This window comes from Melospiza melodia, chromosome 3, assembly GCF_035770615.1.
Source record: "Melospiza melodia melodia isolate bMelMel2 chromosome 3, bMelMel2.pri, whole genome shotgun sequence".
Taxonomy (NCBI): Eukaryota; Metazoa; Chordata; class Aves; order Passeriformes; family Passerellidae; genus Melospiza; species Melospiza melodia.
In genome coordinates, this window is record NC_086196.1 from 36,321,184 (window position 1) to 36,344,039 (window position 22,856).

Sequence of the window (22,856 nt, forward strand, 5' to 3'; positions counted from 1 at the left end):
CCTTTCAATAGCTGTTCAGCTGCTCTGTTCTGGCCACTGCCTAATCCTTGTGCCTGTTTTAGAGCCCTGCCATTACTCTCAATGACTTTTTCTTCCAGGCCTTTCAATCCTCTCTCCCTGGTTTATGGGTTTTGTTCCATGCTTCTTTGCATTTCTTAATCCAAATGGTTTCCTTATTACCATTTATTCTTTTTTCCTTTTTGTTTTTATTAATTAAAACCTATTTGCATTGTTTTTCCAAAAAATTTTCACTATCTTTTGAGAAAAAGAAAAAATGGAGAAATGGCGAAATGTATTATAAAAGAACATGTGAAAATCTATAACATGTGCTTGAGAAGGTCTTCTGGAACAAAGAGTCCAAATAAATCAAATAAAATCATTTTGCTGCAACATTGTGAGGTTAAATGTCTGTAAAATTCCTATTGAATTTAATGGGCATGAAGCTAGGTTCCTCATTTTTCAGTATTAAGTCTACACTACTGTTAGTTGACTTTATAATTTCAGTCAGCTTCATATTTTATCTGTAGAAATCCAGGCCTTTAAAACTTGTTATGGTCATGAACTCTGCAAGATGACAGTCAGTTAATAGTATCTGTGTATCTTCAACATAAAAGAAATCAAAGGCTAACATTAAAACAACGCAATAGTTGAAGACCTAATATTGATCATAAAGCCATGATCTTCTTTTATGGCCCCAGCATGACTTCAATGTGATACAAAATGAAATATTTAAAATGTGTTTGAAACACAGATCATATACATATTTTTTCTCTGTAAGCAGCAGTACTGTAGTAGCTTAAAAACACTTATATTTGTAGTATCAGCTGGGAAATGGGTCAGAAAAATGTCCTGCAGTTACAGAGATGTATTTATGTGAATTTATGGTCTACTTCATGAAAAAAAATGAATCTTGAATCCTTCTTAGTTATGTCTGTGCAATACCATGGTTCTTTTTCAGCTGTGGATTTTTTTAGAACTATCTAAAGCTACTTTACACTATTAAGATGCATTTAAAGAACTACATAGACCTTTCTGTTATGCTGCTACACATAAAACCATGAAAATGAAAAAAAAACCCGAACAACCACCAACCCCAACACCTAACTCTTCTTTGTCCCAAAGCAAATTGTTGAAGAAATCATCATCTTCAGTTGGTTCTTTGGATGGAAAGTTCCCTTTTAATTGTGATTAAAGCAACAGCATCTCAGTAGTAGGGAGATATTTTTTTCAGTAGCAGCAAATTGAGCAAACACAGAGTCTGTCTCCGACAGTCCGCTTTCAGATTTCCCCAAGCGACGTTTATAATTTGGCTTGTTTGTATGCAGAAACAAAAGCTTCAGAAGTCCCTTATTAAAGAACTGCTCTTTACAGATGGCAGTGCTCTTGTAGCTTACTCAGAGCAGGACCCAGAGATAATGGCATCTTGTTTTGCAGCTGTTTCGGTTGACTTTGGCTGAGCAATCAGTGTTTCAAAGGCTGGTATTATGTGCCAAAAGCCACCAAAAACAAAAGTCCGTTGACTCAGAAGAAAAATGTCACTGCTACTAAACCAAACTGAGCTATAGCTCTACTGCTTGAGATGCCTTCATACGGGCTTGGGCTGCCCCGGTGGTCTCTTCATCACAGCTCAGTAGCAAAGTGGTATCATTTTATCATTTCACCAAATATATTCTTTCATTGCAAGCTAGGCAAAGATGGCTAGCGCCATTCATACAGCTAAATGTATTTCATTCCTCTTCTTCAACAGCTAGAGTGAATAGATTTTAAAATGTTTCCTTGCACAGAAGCAGGAGATGGAGATTTGCTTCAGTAACCAGCTGATCTTTGCACTCTGCAGCAAAATATTTCTTTAAGCAGCACTGAACAGAAAGGACCAATAGTAAGATTTGAAGACTAGGAGTCATAAACCCTACTTGTACCTCTCAAGAAATGACATTTAACATGAAGTATTTGGAACATGTCTGTTTCTAGTGATGGATAATCACAAGGTTATAAATCGTGACAAATTCACACTAAATTATCAAGATTAAGGTTAAACAATGACATGCTAGTATTCACTTAGCTTGCTGATCCACAAACTCTTTAATGTTTCTTTTTAATGTTGACATCCACGGTATCATCCCTACCCTTATGAGTCGTGGGTTTATTGTAATGTGATATCCCTAAAACTTTGTATTTTAACAGTAAATAATTAATTTTAAAAATTGATCCTGAGTCAAGAAAGCCTTTGAGCACATGCTTATTCTCAGTAAATGAGACTTATGTAGAGATTTAGTGGTAATTTCATACTTAAGAAGTTTTGTAAAAATAGCACATTGATTGCTTTCTCAAGTAGAAGTTTGTAATTTTCTTTGTGTTTTACCTAGTTTATAATGTCATATATTTTTCTGAAATTGCAAGGACTTGTGCTTTATAAATTTTTTTACTTAATTTGTCTACTTCATATTTGTATGGAAATCTTAGTTAAGCTGAAGCTATAGATCAAAATCTAAATAAAGGTAGTTAAAAAGTCCCAAATCCTCTGCACCTCATAGCACAAAAGTGCCTATAGAAGCTTATACTGATGAAATTCAGTATGGTATGGTTTGACTTAAAACCTCTGAGCATTTGAAACCACAGAGTACGGGTGAATATAAGCCCACCTTTTAAAAGAGGCAAATATTTCAGGTGGAGAAATTTAACTAAGTATAGAACAAGGTAGATGTGTTGCAATAAAATTGGTTATCTTATTTGTGAGTTTGGGTGGTGTCTCTTCTCTATTATAAGCACAGGCAATGTACTCAGTATAATGTGAAGAAATGAATTTTATGTCTGTTAATTAAGTGAGCCCATTTCTTATTTTTTAATAAGAATTTAGAAATGTATTTAATTCCTTTTCCAAAGTTGGTAGCAGCAAGACATAGGATTAGTTGGTAGCAGCAAGACATTAGCACATATAGGTGACCATCTGGAGTTTCTGAGAGAACCAAGAACTTTTTTCAAGGAGAAAAACCATGATATGCCATAGCAACGATTTATGTTATGGAAATAAAAAGTCATGATATATATACCTTTAAAAGTTGTTTAATATGAAGCTTTTGAAGTTTATGTGGTTTTAATCCTGTATATTTTGGCCTATGCTATGCAGCTGGTGGTGAGGTGCTGAGGTCTGATCTGTGGCTGAGGCTTTCCTCAACACTCTGTAAGGCAGGTTTTACAGCTCTCAAGTTTTATTATACATTCAAAGGGGCCAGGTGAGCAGCTTCTTGTGTTATGGATGGCGTATCACTCTCTCAGTCATCCCTATTAGGTTTGACAGAAGTTTTTTAACTCAGCCCAGATCCAATGAGAGGCAATGAGAGGCATCAGAGATACAACTTTCCCACCTGGCTCTGGTGCCAGTCACAGATGGGTGCAGGGGTTTGTGTGTTCCCACCATCTCCAGACACATGGAGTAGCCTTGGTTCCAGGCAGCTGGAACCAAGGTGATAAGCTGTGCTTATCATCTGCTGCTGCATCCCTCAGTGCTGCAACCAGGATTCAGCTTTGGTCCTGCTGCCAGCCTTGTTGCCTTCAGCAGTAAATGCCATACCCCATTGCAAAGGCATTTCTGTGTTCTTGATTCCCTCTTTGTCACTGCGTATCAAAGAATCTGCCAAGTCCATATGGGTTTTAATGGCTGGGAATCAGCATCTGATAGTAAATTGAAAAGATTCCTTACCACAAACTAAGTGCCTCCTTCCTCCTTCCTTGGATTGGCACCACAACATCTGGTTGCAGTTATGGTGGGGTCCCCAGCAATGGTGGAAGACCTTGGGAGATAAACTTACAGGAATTAAACTCTGCTTGTCCTTCCCTGTGTGTCACAGCACAGCTGTCCTCTCCCTTCAAGCATCTGTTCATCTGGCTTTGGGGTCAATGAAGAATGATGAGAAGATGAAAAAGTCTCCTCTGGCTGCCCTTCCTCTCGATCACCAAGAGATGGAGGCAGAGCTCTCCCTCTCCGGGGCCTGGCCACTGTGCTCTACCTGAGCACTTAGAGCCCCTCATGTGGGGGCAAATAATATAATTCTATGACTCAACACAGTAGATTACTTCTAACCCCCCTCTTTAGATGATGTCAGATCTTTCTAATGGCATTTCTTTTTGCACGCAAACAATCATGAAGATGCTGCTCTCTGGTTAGTGCTGGCTTTTTCCTCTTTGTGCTGTATAAGGTAAAAGTTTTCTGAAGTAACATGATACACATCCACAGAGAGTCCCCACAAGGTGACTTGGGTCAGTAATGTTAGCACATGTAGCCAAGAGAATAGGCAAATATCCTTAAATTGTCCTTGTGGAGCATGCTTCATGTATTCTGTAACATATCCTTTTGAGGTATGCCATATTCAAGCCAATAATAGATGGAAATATGAACGTAATCCTCTGTCTTGTAAGCACTTTATACAAATACTTTCAGATAATGTAGTGCATGTTAAGAGCTTGTTATAAAGAGTGACAAAAGTGATTGGAACATTTTTATAAAACCAGAACATCCTCAAAATGTACTGCAAGGGCTTATTTAATCTGACTGCCACAAGAAAATTTGAAGCTCTTCTTGTGTCATTTTCTTAACTAATTGCATTTGGCTGTCTCTGATCCCTTGTCTGAATATTTGAAAAACACTGTCAAAATTTGTATATGATGCAAGAACAATGAGCTGGCTACAGTCCTAGCCATAAAACTTTGAGTTTGCATAACAAAAAACCTAATCCTTTCTATTTGAAAACAACCTTCTAATAAAAGTTATGAAAGCAAACTCCATCAGTCCTTAAAAATCAATGATTTCACTGACCTTAAGATACAGCCCACAGGTTTGGTAGCCAACATCAGACGTTGTAGATAGCCACGGATTGGACCTGGTGAGAGTTCACAGGTGGAAGAGAAATTGGCTTTCCACCTACTTGAGCAAGAATACTTTCACTAAGTTTAATCCCCCTCACAGAAGGGAAATACCATCTGAAAGCACTGTGAGTTTCATTGCAGTTATCAGGCAAAAATTTTGACTGGTATTTTTCTGGTGTTTGTTCCTCCTCACCCATTTTTTTCTTCTTTTTACTTTGACTGAGAATAACTGGTAGTAAGGCCAGTACAAAGGAGCTTTTGTCAAATCTCCACTAAAATAACTTTTTTTTTTCTTACAATTTAAGTCTTCTGCAGGATAGTGTAAACTTAGTGGCAATTTCCTGACTTCTGAAATACTCTGCTGAGAATCAAGAGACAGTCTCCTTGATGCATTTTCTTCCATAATAAATTTACTGTTTAGCCTGCAAAGACATGGCTTAATCCAAAGGCTGAGAGATCAGGATATTTTTTGTTCTGTGAGAAGGACCTCAACGTCCTTCTCACAGAACAATGGAATAGTGTTGACCTGCAAGTGACATACGCAGCTGATCAGAGAATTCTGCTTCTCAAACTTTCCTATTAAAGGCCATTTAAAATTTTTTGAAACATCCCAATGCCTGTGCAGTTTTGCTGCACTCAGCCCAAAATTAGCATAAATTCTGAATGCTTTTATATAGCTTGCTTTTCCCAATTTAGTTTCTTCTCTCGATTGCAGGTGTTAGGGTATTTAGGATGTGTTCCATTTCTTCTTTTCCCAGAGTCACTTTGTGTGGCAATCCCAAGCTGATAAGTAGTGACTTTTACCGAGCTTTCCTTGCCCAGCATCACTGTTGCTAACTGCATCAGGTTTGCACTAACAGCATCCTAATGCTTTTGGAAATTTGCGGGTGAAAAATGGTGAATGGGTGTAAATTCAGTGATTTGTAAAGAATTAATTTCAAAATATGCTGGTTTGTGCAAAGTGGCATTTTTATGGCTCCATTTGGACTTGTTTAGATTTTTGTTTTATTACTCTTGCAATCTTATGGACCTCTAGCTTTATGACTCTGGAAGAATGGAAACTGCACTCTCACTAACAAGAAAAGGAAGTGGACCTTTATTTCAGCTATGTATAATTTTTAATGATACAAAGCCCTGAAGACTTAATTCTTAATTTTTAAAGTAGTATTTTATGTCCTAAACTTATTGTTCATTTAGAGGGTAAAGGAGAAATGTATTTGCCTTACTTGCAGAACTGAAAGCATTTATATTTGAATATTACAATATAAATCCAAATTATAAGAAGACTTGTAAATTTGTCACCCAAATTTATCATTGTGTTTCAATGAGCTGAGCACCTAACTGGAAATCAGAAGGCTTCATGAGGTTAGTCTCATATATATTTATTTCTCATATGTGGCTGTTATGTGTCTGCCAAAACTCACTTCCCTAAGTAGACCCCTGGATTAGTCTTTGTTTATTTAAAGACTTTTAGACAGGTCTTTGTTTATTTAAAAACGATAAAGCAATTCTGAAGTTAAAACCAGACAGCCACATCACCTCATTATTTCATTTTTAGCCTCCCTCCCTCCCTCAAAAATTTCCTGTATTTATTTTCTTCTTCTGTCACCTTTGTTTTGAAGTCACATGTCATTTCTCTTAAGCAAGACTCCATCTTTATTTTCTAACACATATGCCTACAGCACTTTATAAAAGGGTAAGAGCTTGCTATTATATCAGTTGTTTAATATTGTGCAATTTGATGAACCTAATCTATAAACATGACACAATAACATTGTACAGAGGAATGTGAATTCACACTCTTTTTTTTTTTCAGGAAAAGTCACTGCAAGCTTCTAAAATTAAGTCAGCCAGAACCTTCTCTCCCTTTTGAAATTGTAGAATCTAATTTAGGATATACTACTGTAAATCTTTAGAAACTGTTTAATTTAACACAATCCAGAATGATAGTGTGGTAAATTAGGTTTCATTATTTCTTCTATAATAATAGATAATTGATAAACTCTGGGAAATTTGTGTGTGGTCAAAGAAGTTTCTTCTTCCCCACAATGAAAACCAACATCTTTACAACTCTAGTTTGTCTCAAAACTAAGAAGCTAGAACTATAAACATGCTGTGGATAGCATCACTGTTTGCAAGTATAAAAATCAAGCTTTTTAAGATCAATCCATTTTTTGGTAAGTCTCTCTGGAGTCTAACAATTAAAAAAAATTACATTTGACTGATATTGCCCAATAAAATACTTTCAACACAAGAAATGAGAGAAAAGAAAGCCTTTTTGAGTTTTTTTGGGTTTTTTTGTTGTTTTGTTTTTTTTTTTTGAGAACAATCAATTTTTGTCAGAGCCCAGAAGGCAACAGACCAGAACCTGAACAGCAAATTATGCTTGAAAAATGGATGTTTAAAACTGTTTTGACTGTTTAAAACAGTCAAAAAGGACTGTTCCCAAGATATAATCAGAGCTATAGTGGAGGGAAAGCATCTGGAAATATAGTTGACCTAAGGAATACTACAAAGAATTCCTAACCACCACTTTATGAATCATATCAAAGAACATAAAATGAAATAACATCAAAGCACTTTAAACTCTAGGGCCTTTTTTATACTAACCAACTGCTATTTATGAGATCCAGGTATTTCTCATGGCTGATGTGTTGCCAGAAGCAGGTAGATAAAGTTGCCAACATTAAAAATAATCATATTTCAGAAATTATTCATTATTTTGTCTCAAAAACCCAAGACACCCCAAACCCTCTCATTTTTAGAGAGAGGACAGGAAAGAAGCACAGTTTGCTCTTGAGTTTCTATAATACTGACCTTCTAGAAACATCTTAAATTGGTTCCTCTAATTCACTTACTGTTTTATAAAAGTCATGGTCATAGTCTGATCTTAATTAAAAAACAACACCACCACATTTAGTAGAATTCATTGAACAGTAGTGCTATTTTTATTTAGATCAAGATGAAGTTTACAGGACATTTTGGTCCCATAGCCAGTAATATGAAAATATTTCTTTTTCATATAAATCCCTAATGGATAAGAACATAAGGCAAGAAAGGGCCCTTTGGTATACAACCTTAAAAAACAAACCAAAACAGAACAATAAAACCAACAATGAACTATAAATCCCCTTTTTTTAGTAGAGGATTGATATTGCCAATAAGCAGCAACAAGAGTAAGAAAGGAGTATAAGCAGTGCCTGTGTATTTTTAAAATGATTTCTGCCCTGTTTGTCACGGTCTTGCATGCAGTAGCAAGCTCTGAGAGAAATACATAATCACTGTCTGTGGGAGAATATAATACAAATGGTATTGCACATGCATGCACAGGCACAATGCCTTTGGTGCTGTGGGCTTTCTGTGAAAACATTTTGATGAAAAAAATTACTCAAGCAACTATTGAGGCCATTCTTTTAATAGCCCTTTATAAATTCAGATCTTGGGTAAAGTTGTCCTTTCATTTATAAAAGCTCAGTCTGGGAGTCGATTGCCAAATTCAATTCTGCTTCGCAGCCCAGTAGATGAAGATGCAGTTCAGTTACATAGGACTGAAAAAACTGCTTTGATAAGTCTGCTTTTGTGTCTGGGATTTGCTCACATGTGCTTCCCAAACCTCATCTAATTTACAAAAAGCCCCACCTCCCCAGCTCCAACCAGGCTTGGAAGTTATTTCTTCAACAGCATATTTTAGAGGTTTTTATATCATATCCTATTATGAAACTTAATACATGGAAAGGTGCCTGATTTTTCTGGTGATGCTGACAGCTGGACTAAAATTTGTAAGAACCTGGACTATAATTTGTAAGAATCTCTGCATCCTCGTGTGTCTCTTTGTGCATACAGAAAATGGCAGTGAAGTAATTTAATTACCAAAATCTCAAGCCCTGGCCCCATCTGTCAATTTTCTGTGAGTCAAATCCTAGAATCATAAGCTGGAAGGGAACTTAAAGATCATCTAGTTCCAACTCCCTTGGCCTGGGCAATGACACTTTTCACTAGATTGGGTTGTTAGAGCCCCATGGAACCTGGCCTTGAACAACTCCAGAGACAGAGCAAGTCTAAATGTAGGAGAATACAAAAAAAAATCCTGGCTGTAAGACCAAAGGCTATTGTATGTGATTTCTTTATAAAATATATATGTCTAAAGTGAATCTGGTGTTTTATTCCTACCCACTCAAAGCTCCCCTGGGTTTTTCTGTAGAACTATTGTGTTGGAATTGGGAATGAAGTTTGCTTTTCAAAGTAAATAAAAAGGCAAGGGTTGAGAACATCCAATTTAAAAGAATAACAACCTGATCAACACACAAGAAATACAGTTGTAAGAGTGGGATAATTTTACTGATGAGGTAGGAGAAAGGGAGAGGAAAAAAGCCAAGGACCAAGCTTGGCTGATGGCAGAGAGCTAAACATTTCTCTATAAAGGACTGTCAAGGTTTAGGCCCAGCCAGGAGCCAAGCCCCAGGCAGCCCCCCACTCCGTCTCCCACCAGCAGTATCAGGGAGAGAATCAGGGGGGTAAAAGCTACCAAACTCATATGTTGAAATAGAGACAGTTTAATAGGGAAAGCCAAAGCTACTCACACAAGCAGAGCAAAAAAAGGCATTAATTCCCTGCTTCCATGGGCATGCAGGTGATCAGACATCTCTGGGAGAGAGGGACACATCATGCATAATGGTGACTTGGGAAGACAAACACCATCACTCCAAGGGTCCCATCCTTCCTCTTTCGTCCCTCTTTATATTCTGAGGGTGATGTAATACAGTCTGGAATATCCCTGTGGTCACTTGGGGTAACCTATCCCTGCTGTGTCTCCTTCCAACCTCACTGGCACCCCCAACTTCCTCACCAGCATGGCAGTATGAAAAGCAGAAAATGTCTTGGCTCTCTGTAAGCCCTACCCAGCCATAACTAAAACATCTCCACATTATTAACAGTCTGTGTTCAGCAAAAGTCCAAATCATGCTATGAAGAAAATTATCCCATCTGAAACCAGCAAAGGAGCAACCAGCAGAGACCATCAGGACTGACAGCTGTGCACATCAGTGCTCCTCTTGTGGAGAAAGAGCTGTTATTGCTGAAATTAGGGCCTCCAGCACTGATCAGTTCAGTGGTAAGTGTGGCCACAGAAACCAGGCAGAGTGCAGAGTTTATACCTAGGGAAAGGGCTGTTTTAATTCTCTCTAGGAACTTTGCAACATCCCTGCTTTCTGCCTAGCTAAGACAATGCTTTTTCAGTGTGATTAGATGTTAGCCTTGATTCTATTTAAATGTTCCCGCATTTTCCATGTTTAGTGAAGCAGTAAGGTGATCTGATTGGTAATGTGGATTGGCCTGGAGTATGTCCTGGGCTCTGCACTGTCTTCTCCTTATTGTGGGATGCTGGCCCTTGAACCCACAAAATTTCTGCAAGCCTGCAAATCAAATGCCTGCAAATCTCTATACACCCATAATAACAGTCAATGGATTCACAGGGATATTGAAATCATAGGATTAATTAACACAGGGTTAATTAACAACAGCAGAAGATTTGGAACTAAGGTTGTGTAGGTCCAAATATTGGGATGGATGGCTTGAAATATAACTGACAAGATTTTTATCTGCACTGATATTTGTGGCCCCCAAAATGAACTGATGCAGAGTTTCCCTGTCCTATGGATCACTGATTATCTTTTGTAATTTACTAAACAAATACAAACATTATCACTATACATTTTAGTGAATAACTCAAATTATTAGAAGATGTCCTTTAAATTTATATTTTTCTCTTCAGTGTATAGTAATGATATTTACTGTTAGGTCCACATTCACAGACTTCCCGTCTTGAACCCAGTGTTCATTACTGAAAGTTTACAGTGAGGTCTGAAATTTGAAAATCTGTTTCAGAGAACAGTATGTCAACAAAGTAGAAGCCTTTCTAGTTCAATTATAAAGCTCATTTATGTAAGCTTTTTTTTTCCCCACAGGCAGTAAATAATCATGTCTGCTGTTTTTTCCCTTTATTTTTTATAATATACATTTACCTCTTTTGTTTATGTGATCATCACAACATCCCTCCTAGACAGCATTCACAGAACTTTTCTCTGTGGGGGAGGAACAGAGAGGAAATTTCCCACCACAGACATTATTCTTCTTTGTTTAGTCTTAATTTGGGAAAATGTTCAGATGCTGTGATGATTGGCACAGTATGAATAGGAAAGGACAACAGAATAGTTCTACTCCTTGTGCCACCCTCTTACTCCCACAGAAATCCATAGGGTCCAACTGAGGGCAAAATTTGTCTGACAGTTTCTAAAATTAACTTGGATTCTCCTCCTCCTAGACTTTATTGGAGTAGGACTGTGACCCTGATCCCATGAAGGTGGTATGTGCTGAAAGGCAATGAGTGTTGTTTCCATTTTAAAAACATTAAGGTAAGTTTCTTAACCAAGAATGAGGAGATAACACTGCTCACATAATGAAAAAGAGTGCTGAGTCCATCGAACAATATTTACATTTTATTTTAATCCCACTGTTAATTCACAGCAGATTTGTTTGTGAAATCCTGAACTCTCGCATGTCGTGTTTGTAAAAAAAGGAAATAGGTTGGTTTAAAAGAATTGTATAAAGGAAAATAAATCACTCCAGGTATAGCAGGTATGCTTGTAGTACATATTTTGCTGGAATTTAGCCACACTAACTTTAGGGGAAAAATACTAGATTCAATGCCTTCTGCTTTCAGTTTGGGTTTTATATCTTCCTTTTCCTTCTGTATACAGAGAAAAAATGCCAGTTGTTCTCTAATTTCCATGTGTTGAGCTATAAGACCTTTGCCAATGTTATGACAAAAAAAAAGTAAAAGCAAGCTTTGTAACTATGTAAAACACCTTGGACAGTCTAAATCAAAACATTTTCTAACCTAGTTATATTTGGTGTTAATGTCAGATTTGCCATCTGCACCTTAATCTTCTTGGGCCATGAAAGTGAATACAAGAGTCCATTCAGTTTTTCTAATAGTGATGTTCTTACACTTTTTGCTGCAAGGCAATTGACTTCTAATAGTTTCATCCTGCAAGTACCAAGTGCCTCCTCCAGAACCTTAAACTCTTTAAATCCCTGCAGTAATTTGAGGGGGTAAGGAGAGAAACTGGGAAATAAACAGGGTTCAGTTTCTTGGCTATTTGAGCTGACTTCTCCTAAGCATTATGTAGTAGATGCTGTATTTGATGTGATACTTGCAGTTCTCTGCAGTCCTTGTAGAGGTTGTTTGAGCTATTAAATAGCTCAAGCTTTAACACTATGAATTAACAAAACAGTGAGGTGGGAGAAACATGCGCTCCCTATTAAAGTTTTGTCCCCGAAAGAGCCCCAGTACCTTCAGATATCAAGCCAAAAAGCAGACTGAGAAAAATGAGTGAAAGCAGCAGGGATTTAAAAAGCTACATCAAAGGGACAGGAAGGAACTGCTATAACACTGCTGTGATTGCAACTGGGCACAGTCCCAGGAGGCTGGGGAACAAGCACCTCCAATAAACAGAGCTGTTTCTGTACCAAGTACTTACAAAGCCTTGGTGAAATATGGAAATATGCCTGTAAAAGGTGATGAGCATGCTGGTATCTCACCTTCACAAGCATTTACTTAATCATCAGCAGATACAAAGTTCAATAAGGACACATTTTGTTACCAGCATATGAAGTCTCTGTGAACTTCAGTGGAAAGGATGCCCCCATGAAATCATTCTCTGACTGCTAACCAGACAAAGGCATTCAGATATGCCAAAAGGCTCCATGTAAGAGCTCAAGGCTTTGAAATGGATTAGAGAAGAAAAAAAAAAAAAAAAAAAGCAAAAAACCCCCAAGCCTTTTCTGCCCATTATTTGCCAACTGAGTGAAATGAGAAATCCAAGGGTTGTTACATTGACAGTACAACACCAAGGCAAATTACTAATTAGCTATTCATTCTTTACTGAGTACTCCAAGAAAAGGAGGGTATTTAATTCTGAGAATCACCATCCAGTCCTGCCTTGCACCCTGATGATCACAGTGCAAATAACCACTGTGACTTGGCATAAGTTACTTGTCCCACTGTAAGTGTGCCGAAACCTCAATCTGAGAAACAGAAGCACAGGAAGAAGTGGCTGTGTTTCTCTTTTACTGAATGGGTATGTGCCCTGGGATGTGGACCACTCCTAAAAAGCAAGGAAAGAGAAGTGTCTGATGGCTCCTTATTTGCCAGCCATTTGTATAGCTGCCCAGCCAGAGCCCCAGGCAGCCCTCTCTGGGTTCATGATGTGCACACTGAAGCCACGATTCTGCAAACAGCTGTGATGTTTCCTTTTAGGCAAATAGGCTATTTCATTGGTTAATTTTACATACATCAGTGGGCAATCTGTGCAAGGAAATTTTAAAATATAAAAAAAGAGGAAGAAAGCACACAATTTCTGAGAAATAAAACAGCAAATCTTGGAGGGTCACAATCGGTAGCGCGAGGTCCAGTTGGAGGCATGACACTAGAAGTGTTCCCCAAAATTCAAACAGTCACGTGCACATGACTGTTTAACTTATTCATCAGTGACTTGGGCAAAGGGACAGATGCATCCTTGGGGAGTTTGCTGATGACAGAAAGATGGGAGGAGTGGCTGATAGCCCAGAGGGCTGTGCACCTTCAGAAGCACCTCAATAGGATGGAGAGAAGGCAGAGAAGAACTGTTTGAAGTCCAGCAAAGGCAAATGCAGAGCCCTGCCCCTTGGGAAGAATAACCTCAGGCACCAGGACAGAATGCAGGCTGACCTGCTGGGAAGCAGCTCTGCAGAGAAGGACCTGGAGGTCCTGGTGGATATCAAGCTGTCCATGAGCCAGCAGTGGGTCCTGGTGGCCAAGAAGGCCAATGGCACCCTGGGTGCTTTAGGAAGAGCATTGCCAGCAGGTTGAGGGAGGTGATGCTGCCCCTCTGCTCAGCCCTGGTGAGGCCTCATCTGGAGAGCTGAGCCCAGTTCTGGGCTCCTCAGCAAAAGAGAGACACGGAGGCCTTGTGGCTGGTCCAGCAGAAGGCAATGAAGATGATGAAGGGACTGGAGTGCCTGTCTTCCAAGGAAAGTCTGAGGGAACCTGTTCAGCCTGGGGAAGAGACAACTGAGAGAAGAATTCCCCAATGTGTATCAATATCTGAAAGAATGGTGTCAACAGGATGTTTCCAGTCTCTTCTTGGTGGTGGCAAGCAAAAGGATGAGAGGAAACTTCTTGGTGCACAAGATGTTCCACCTGAATAGGAGGAAGAACTTTCCTGTGTGGGTGACTGAGCACTGGAACAGATTGTCCAGAGAGCGTGTGGAGTCTTCCCTGCGGGAGATACTCAGGAGCCATCTGGACACAGTGCTGTGCCATGTGTTCTAGAATGACCCTCCCTAGGCTGAACAAGATGACCCACAAGTCTCACCCATTCTGTGATTCTGTGTTTCCTAAGGAAAAACAAACAAAAATAATGGTTAAGTCACACCTGCCACAACAACAGTAATAATATTAAAAATAAAACAAACTCAAAAAACCTTAGTATTCACATAAAATAAGACTTCAAATGCCTTGGAAGGAACAGAACTGAACAATAGGGCCATGCTATTAATTTTCAGAGAGATAAAAAAGGTCTAATTGCTAACTGACGAACATCTGATAGGAACAGACTTACTGATGTGTGTGTTCAGAGTGCAGAATGGGAGCTGATGTGTGGTGCTTGTAGGGCATATCTTGTAGAGAGAATTGGGCAAAAGAAGGTCAGTGTTGATCTTGAACTTTAGATACCCAAGTCTTCCATCTGTGAAGGGGATAGCAGAACTTTCATGTCTCACCAGAGAGAGCATGATAATGAAAGCCATATATAAGCACAATGAAAATAGGAGCCATATATAAGGACTTACTGGGCTGAAAAATGATGTTGTGTGACCCAAAGCACAGTAAATATTTTAAATATTGCTGTGTGTGGATATCTATTTAAATATTGCTGGTGTGGATATATATTTTCATGCCTCTTCAGCTGTTTTGTAATCAAATTAGAAAACAGAGTCAATAATAAGTTTGGCATGATAACTCTTTGAATAGACAACAGAAAATGAGTTTTCCCCTAGAAGCTCATTGAGTCAGCCTGTTTTCAGAACCCTTGTTAACCAAAGACATAAGTAATACAGTAAAACACAACTGACAAGCCCAAACACAACATTCTCCTCTTTGATCTGTGCACCGGGTCTTTTATGTGCCATTTGAATATCAATCTACAACACACCTTTCTCCTATTTGCTCTAGAATATGCAATGTACTGTGATTTGTGATGTTGATCAAAGGAGTGACTTGGTTGGGATGATTAAAGTAGGAAAGGAGACCCATGTGTTTCTCTTTTTCAAAAGTGCATGCCAGGGCCCGAAATGAATGAGAACTGTGGTATGAGGAAGCATCATACCACCTCCCCCTCCTTGGTCTGCAGGACTGAGAGCACAAAAAGGGCTCAGGAAAGAGCATGCACATCTTAAACCATTCAATTCCATTTTCAAATGCAGCAAAATCTTTGCCACATGGATCATAATGAAGGCAGGAGGACTGGTCTAGTACCTCCAAGTAGAAATCTTGGTTTGGATTCCTTTGATGAGGAAATGTGACAAATCACAGCATATTCCAAGAAGCTAGAACTACTGCAGAAAGCTTAAGCTTTTCACATCTCCTAATGTGTTTTTTTTTTTTTTTTTTTTTTTTTTCTATAGTTCTTGGAAGTAGATTATTTTTTGTTTTCTTTTTTTGTTTGTTTGTTTCTTCATTTAGTTGATTGGCTGGTTGGTTTGCTGGGTTTGGGTTTTTTTTTAATGTTTCTCCACATTGCTCCCTACCATTTGTTGTGTGGTATCTCTATGTGAGATTTAGTCTTCAGGACATGGGAAATGTTCAGAAAATTTTACTTGATCTCCTACATCTCAGGGAGTTCCTTGACATTTCAATCTCTGTTATTTTTCACAGTAGCTATTGAGGTTTTTAGTAGATAAAAGTGACCTTCCCCATTTCTGAAAGACAAAATCTATTGAAAGAACTCTGTGTAGGCATCTCACATACTAGCTCCTCACAGTCATTTCTCCCGATCAATTTTAGCACTTTTTTTTTGTGTGCGTGTGTATTTTTGGGAGTTTTGTTTTTTGTTTGTTTTGTTTTTTTGTTTGTTTGCTTGTTTGGGTTTATTTTATTTTTTAAGGAAAATGTGCAGCTAATTCAATTCAGTGGTGGATAAAACAGTCACAGTGAGAGCTATCAGTACTCAGCTTTGTGTATGTATTCAGGGCATACAGCTTAGGCATTCTGGGCTTTTTTATGGTACAATTCCCACAAGATGAAGCCAGTCTAACAGGCTCTTGCACAACTTTAAAGACAGTCCTTGAAATTCAGATGTCATATGAGGGGCAGAAAGACTGAAAGAAATACTGCTGGTCAGAGCAACACTGAAAATGGAGCAAGCATATTGGGGAAAAAATATTCCTCTCCATGGATGGGGCTACAGGCTTGTGCTCAAATGTAATTTTCAGAGTGTTCTGCAGTGGCTCCACTCCTATAGCATTTACTTACATTTTCTTTGCATGAAAAAGAGGGCATGTGGGTATGGTTGAGGCTTAATGCAGCTCACAGTTGCAAACAGCTTATTTAGATGTAACATAGAAAACAAAGACATAAATGAATTTTTCTATCATCTAGATTTAAATTGCTCATTTTTTTCCTAATAATATACTCTATATCTCATTTCCTCCTATTAAAGCATAGATTAACAATTTTCAGGCACTTTAGGAAAAAATTCTAAAATTGTATTTTAATTGAGATTTTTCTAGCTAAGTACTATGTTATTAGTAGATTATAGACTTGGCAAACCCAAATGTCTGGATCAGACACTTTGCTAGTACATTAGATAAAAACTACCTGAGTATAAACAGGTCATAATTTGCGGGTTTTGATTAACAGCATGGCTTTGCACAACAGATAGAATTTTCAGAGTGCTGCATGCAAATTTAGCTGATACAGAAAACACAGTTAATTTGTTTATTTAATGGCATGTATTAACCAAAAGGAATTTCACCTGTTTTTAGATCTTGAGAACATGTTGGGGTTTTTCCTGAAACTTGTGGATTTTTTTTTCAATTAAATGTGAATCTTTTTAATAAATGTTGAGAAAGACATGGCATTTGGAGACTGCTGGACATCTTAAATCATAAGCAAAGCAAAGCAAAGTAACCCTCTTGACTCCACAAAAGATTCTGAAAGGTGAATTCTTATAGTAACATGACCATAGTGTACCTACCCATTATATGCTTGCTATCATAATGCAAATCTCGCTTTTGGAAAGGGATGAAAAAAATCACAAGAACAGCTAGATCCTTTTTTGCCACACACTTCTTTTTCTTTTTTTTCTTCTTTCCATTTTTTTTTATTTTCTTTTTTTTTTTTTTTTTTTTTTTTTTTTTTTTTTTTTTGTGAGTGGCATCCATTTTCTCTCACCAGCTAGCAGAGTTTCATTTCAGGTTAATATATTCTGCATCCAGTTTTCTTCTCCAGCCCCATTATTTAATGGAACAGCCTTTTGGAAATTCAGCACAGACAATATTCCACAGCATGAGGCACCCACTTTTAAAATCAGATGGCTTGGAAAGCTCACTCATCCAAGCACACTAATTGGTTGAACGCTCTTGAGTGCTTTATCACATTATTTTCAAGGACTGCCCTAAATACTAGGAAGCAAGCCATGGTTCCGGAGATTAGTGCCAGAAAGCTGAATGTTAATTATTGCTAGTCTACATTAGTATAGTGGCTGATTATCTGTAGCAAATTTCAGAAATAGACTATTGAAAGAACTAATTAAAATCCAATTATTTGTATTATGAATTTCCGATAAATTCAGTACAAAGGTTGATCACACATTCTTTTATATTTGTTCAGAATAGCATGGAAAATTATCAGTTTACTAGAAAGATTTTACCAGTGCAGTAGAAAAGGTTGTGGTAATGAAATATAGGATGGGAGAAAGAAACAATAGACATTAATTTGATTTCTGTGACAGCAGAAATTTCAGAGCTGGTTTTCTTCTTGCTGAGAGATCCATCTTTCCTGCAGGTTGACTTCTGACAAAAGCAACTTAAATATATTTTCAAATGTCTTCCTTTTAAATTGAATGTGACCTCTTTACCAAATTATTACTGCAAATTACTATACATATATTGCTACATATTTTCAAGAATCTTAGACTGTGTTTGCTAATTTTGAATATGTGTATGACCTAAGTTTGATTACTCACTCGTATTATAATTACTATTATTATTTTATTTTATTTTGTTTTATTTTATTTTTTATTTTTATTTCAGTTCTTAAACTGCTGTTCTCTCAACCCTTGTGTTTTACTTTTTCTTTGTTCGAATTGTCCTCCCCATCCCACCTGGGGAGTGTGTGAGTAAGCAACTGCATAGTTTTCAGTTGCCATCTAGGATTGAATCATGACAGCCACAAACCCAGTTCATTTGTGCTTGTCAGTCACTTCCAACCAAAGCAGGCTACTTTAAGGAAGCAGATGAGGAAAAAGAAACACATCAAAAATCGCAGATAATTTCACTTCCCAGTTATTGTAACAATGTTGTTTTTCTTCCAAATCTTTGGAGTTGGCTTTTTTCTAAGACCTAATGAAAAATCAACTCCTATAATTATCAAAGTTCTGGGCCAGATCTGTAAGGAATTTTAAGCCTACTATTATACTATATTATAATTCCATGCTAAGTGAGAAAATGTCTCTCTCCAGGGTTTCAGGTCATTATTCTTAAGAGTTGTAAACTGTTTTTTTCCTGTGTGACTCATATTGACTTAAATGCTATCATCAGACAAGAAGATAAATTCTTGCAATAAATTTATTGCAAAATTCTAGAAAAATAATTGTTTAGTGGAAAGTCATCTCTTTCAAGCTGCTTTCTCAAATTTACTGCCTAAAGTAGTGATGTTAATGCCACAAGAATTATGAAAGTGACTGCATATTTCAATACATGAAGTATTTAGTCACAGAAAGAAGTGAAAATTTATCCGTTGAAAAGCAATAAAAATCTTAAATATACATTTAAGAAAGAAAAGAAAATCAAAACAGATATTAACTCATATATTTAATAAAACTCATGCCCAACTTAACACTAAACTGTTTAACGCAACATATGCACAGTCATTAACAATTGCCACAGAAACATAAGCCTTCCTAGTTTATTGCCATCTAAAAAGAAAATATTTCAGGCTAAAGCTACAGTTTCTTAGCCAAAATTGAGGCAGATAGGATCATCTGTACATTGCATTTTTAGCAATGCTGAAAAGAGCTGTCTGGTTAGAAAATGTCTCAGAAGTTACAACACGATCACTTCTAACTGAGTATGTTGAAGTAAAGGAATATGTTTATAAAAAATATTTTATGGAGTGTTTATCACGCCATAAAACAACACCATGGAGTATGCATGGTATACAATACTCTGAAGATCTCAGCAAGTCCTCAGATATAAACACAATGAAGGTGCTCTTGAAATCCAGCCCTGGTAACCTTACAGTGGTGCATCAAGATTTCTAAGTGCTCTTGACATGGTCTCCCTCTGATGCTCTTAGATATTGGGAAAGTTTTTCTAATGGGTCACACAGAAGAACTCCCTAGATATTAAGACCATGAAAATTAGCTTACTTCACCAAGTATGACATGCTTGTTTGGCTCCTGAATCAGCAGTTGTCATGTCCAAAATTTAAAAGGTTTTCTTTTGGGTCACATGAGATCCTATGGTAGGGACTTAAAAATTGCCTGTGTATAACTCTCATTTATAGAAATAAGTACATGTGGAGTAGTAGAATGAAATCTTCCAAGGAACATGACTATTGTACAAGCCTGTTTTCTTCTAAATCAACAATAATTTCTTAACAGTTTTTAAACATTAAATCAGAAGGCAGAAAAGAATAGGAGGACCTGGACAAAATAGCAAATAATAATCAGTGATTCAAGCTTGATACTCATAGTCTGTCTCTTTAAAAAAAGTTCCTTCAGCTTTGGAAAATTCAATTATGATGCAAGTTCACACAAGTATCTGAGTATGAAAATATGTAGATATGCACCCACTGGGGTTTTCAAGAGGAGTTAAGTGTGTAGAGGTTCTTTCAAGTAACAACAGCAGCATTTTTCCAAGGAAGGCAAGCATATTTTTATGAAATTTATCTCTAATTGTTCAAGTGTCTTACAAAGCTGAGCAAAGCTACAAATAAAGCTGAGTGAAAATTAGCTCAAAAAGCATTAAAAGCTATTTTTTTGAGTGGATCAGTAAGTAGGCTCAGCTGAAAACACTTTAGCTCTCATTCTGCTCATATGATAACCCCTTTCCTTATGGTGTAATGCACTGTTACATGCTGCTGTTCTCATGGTGCTTTGTTGCCTTTCATACAAAATGAGCAAAATCAAATTCCTAGAGTATTTCAAAGAACCATTTTTTTTTAGTTTCTGGTCCTCAGTGGACTTTGGCTAATTAACTAAAAATGAACAAATTATTCCTGTGGGTGTTATCCTTGAAACAGAGTGAAAGATTTCAGTCAATGTGATATTTCTTATTCACCTGAGAGAAACAGAAGTATAGTTAAAATGGTTATTCTTCTTAATAAGGTTTTTGATTTTTAATTTTTAATTTTTTTATATAATTGACCAGTTTTAGTCCAGGGACAGATCTATATTCAAATTGTGACACAGCTTAATTTCAAAATTTTCCCTCTCTCCTTTTTCTACATCCCTCTTCCTTTTGTGATTAAGTATTCCTGTTGGATGCTGTGTTCAGAAGTGAATGGAGTAGGGGTCATCTAACACCTGTAGAATATCAGGAACTTTTCAGAAAGAATAGTTGAATGCATCTTGACAAGTGGGACTTGGCTCTTTCAAAAGGGCAGTAGGGCTGATTATTGTTGTCATGACCATTAGATAGGTGTGCTCACAGATGCAACAAAATATTGCATGATCACTTTTAGGAACTCAGAATCAGGCAGAAGCATGATCAACTTCTGAAAGTACCATGTCTATTGAATGCCTCAGCTGCCACACACATTAGGACTTAGCACAACAGACAAGTGATCCTTTTGTTTGTCATTGTCATGACATAAATTGTAGATGTCCCAATATTCCTTTCCCATATTAATTTGGTATTAATTTGAATTACCACACTGTTAGAGTAATGGTAAAAATCAAGAAACAACCATCTTCAACTAAGTATCCTTTCAAGGAAAGCAGTGAAGTCAAGGTTACCTTGGTTTCTGCATAGAACTTGAGTGGGTGTTGGTGCACAAATGCACAGCCACATGAAGTAGCTTCTGCAGCCTCAACACCTGAACCTCCCTGGTTTTTATACAGTAGATGAAAGGTCACTGGGCTAGAGTTAGACTTCTTTCTTAATGGAGCTGCTATATAGTGTGTATATTATAGCTGCATGTATGTTATGTAAAGTATAGATACACAGCCTTATATATTATCATAAATATATCACATTGAATTCAGTGGCTAAGGAAGATGTGATATTAAAGGAGTGATTAATCTTCATTTAACTGGAGATCTAATTTAATTGATTTATTTTAATTGATTAATGATTTAATTTTGTCCTGGAAGAATCCTATGGGAACAGGTTCTGCAAGGAAGAAGGGTCCAAGAGAGTACATTGATGTCCAAGAGTCACTTCCTTTAAGCTCAAGAATGTTGAATCCTGATGAGCAAGAACTCAGGCAAAAGGCACAAGATAAATAAAGAACTCCTGTCATTACCCAAGCATAAGCAAAGGGCACACAGGAAATGGGAGCAGGGTCAGGGCACTTGGAAGGAATACAGAAAGGCTGTCAGAGTGAGTAGAAATGAGACAACAAAGGCCAAGGCCCCTCAGGATTTAAATTGGGCCAAGGATGTCAATGACAAGAAGAAGAGCTTTTTCACATACATAAATAACAAGAGGAAAACAAAGGATTTCATGGGCCCCCTGCTAAAGGGAGGGGGACCCTGGTGACAGAGGATGCAGGGAAGGCAGACTTATGGAGGGACTTTCTTTCCATTGTTCTTCATGGACAATACCAGCTTTCAGGAAACTGACCCAGACAACCAGGGTAAAGGAATGTCAGAAGGGAGATTGCTTTGGTCCAGGAGGACTGGATTAGGGAACACCTAGCCAAACCTGATATCCACAAGTGTGTGGGCCCTGATGAGATGCATCCACAAGTGTTGAGAGAGTTGGTAGACTGAGGCAACCTGATCATCTTTGAAAGGTTGGGGCAGTCAGGAGAGGTGCCTGAGGAATGGAAGAATGCAATTGTCACCCTGGTGGTCAAAGAGAGCAAGGAGGAGGACCCAGAAAATTACTGTCAATCAGCCTCACCTCAATCCCTGGAAACATGATGGAGTGCTTTATTCTGGAGGCTGTCTCTAACCACTTGAAGAACAAGGAGGTGATCAGGAGCAGTCAGTATGTATTCACTAAATGTAAATCATGCTTAATGAACATGATTTCCTTCTACACTGAAACAACTACCTTGGTGGATGAAAGGAGAGCCGTGGATATTGTCTGCCTTGACTTCAGCAATGCTGTCTCTCAAATATCCTGACTCATGAAGTGTGCACTGACTGAGTGGTCAGTGGAGTGAATTAAGAATTAACTGGAAGCACAGTTGGTTCCAGAGGGTCACAATCAGTGGCACAGGGTCCAGTTGGAGGCCTGTCAATAGTGGTGTCCCACAATGCTCCTTACTGGGTACAGCATTGAAAACGTGATTTCAATGAATATCAATGACTTGATAAAAGGGACAGATGCATCCTTGGAGAGTTTGTTGATGACACAAAGCTGGGAGGAGTGGCTGATAGCCCAGAGGGCTGTGCACCTTCAGAAGCACCTCAACAGGACGGAGAGAGGGCAGAGAAGAATGGTTTGAAGTCCAGCAAGCACAAATGCAGGGTTCCACCCCTTGGGAAGAATAACCTCAGGCA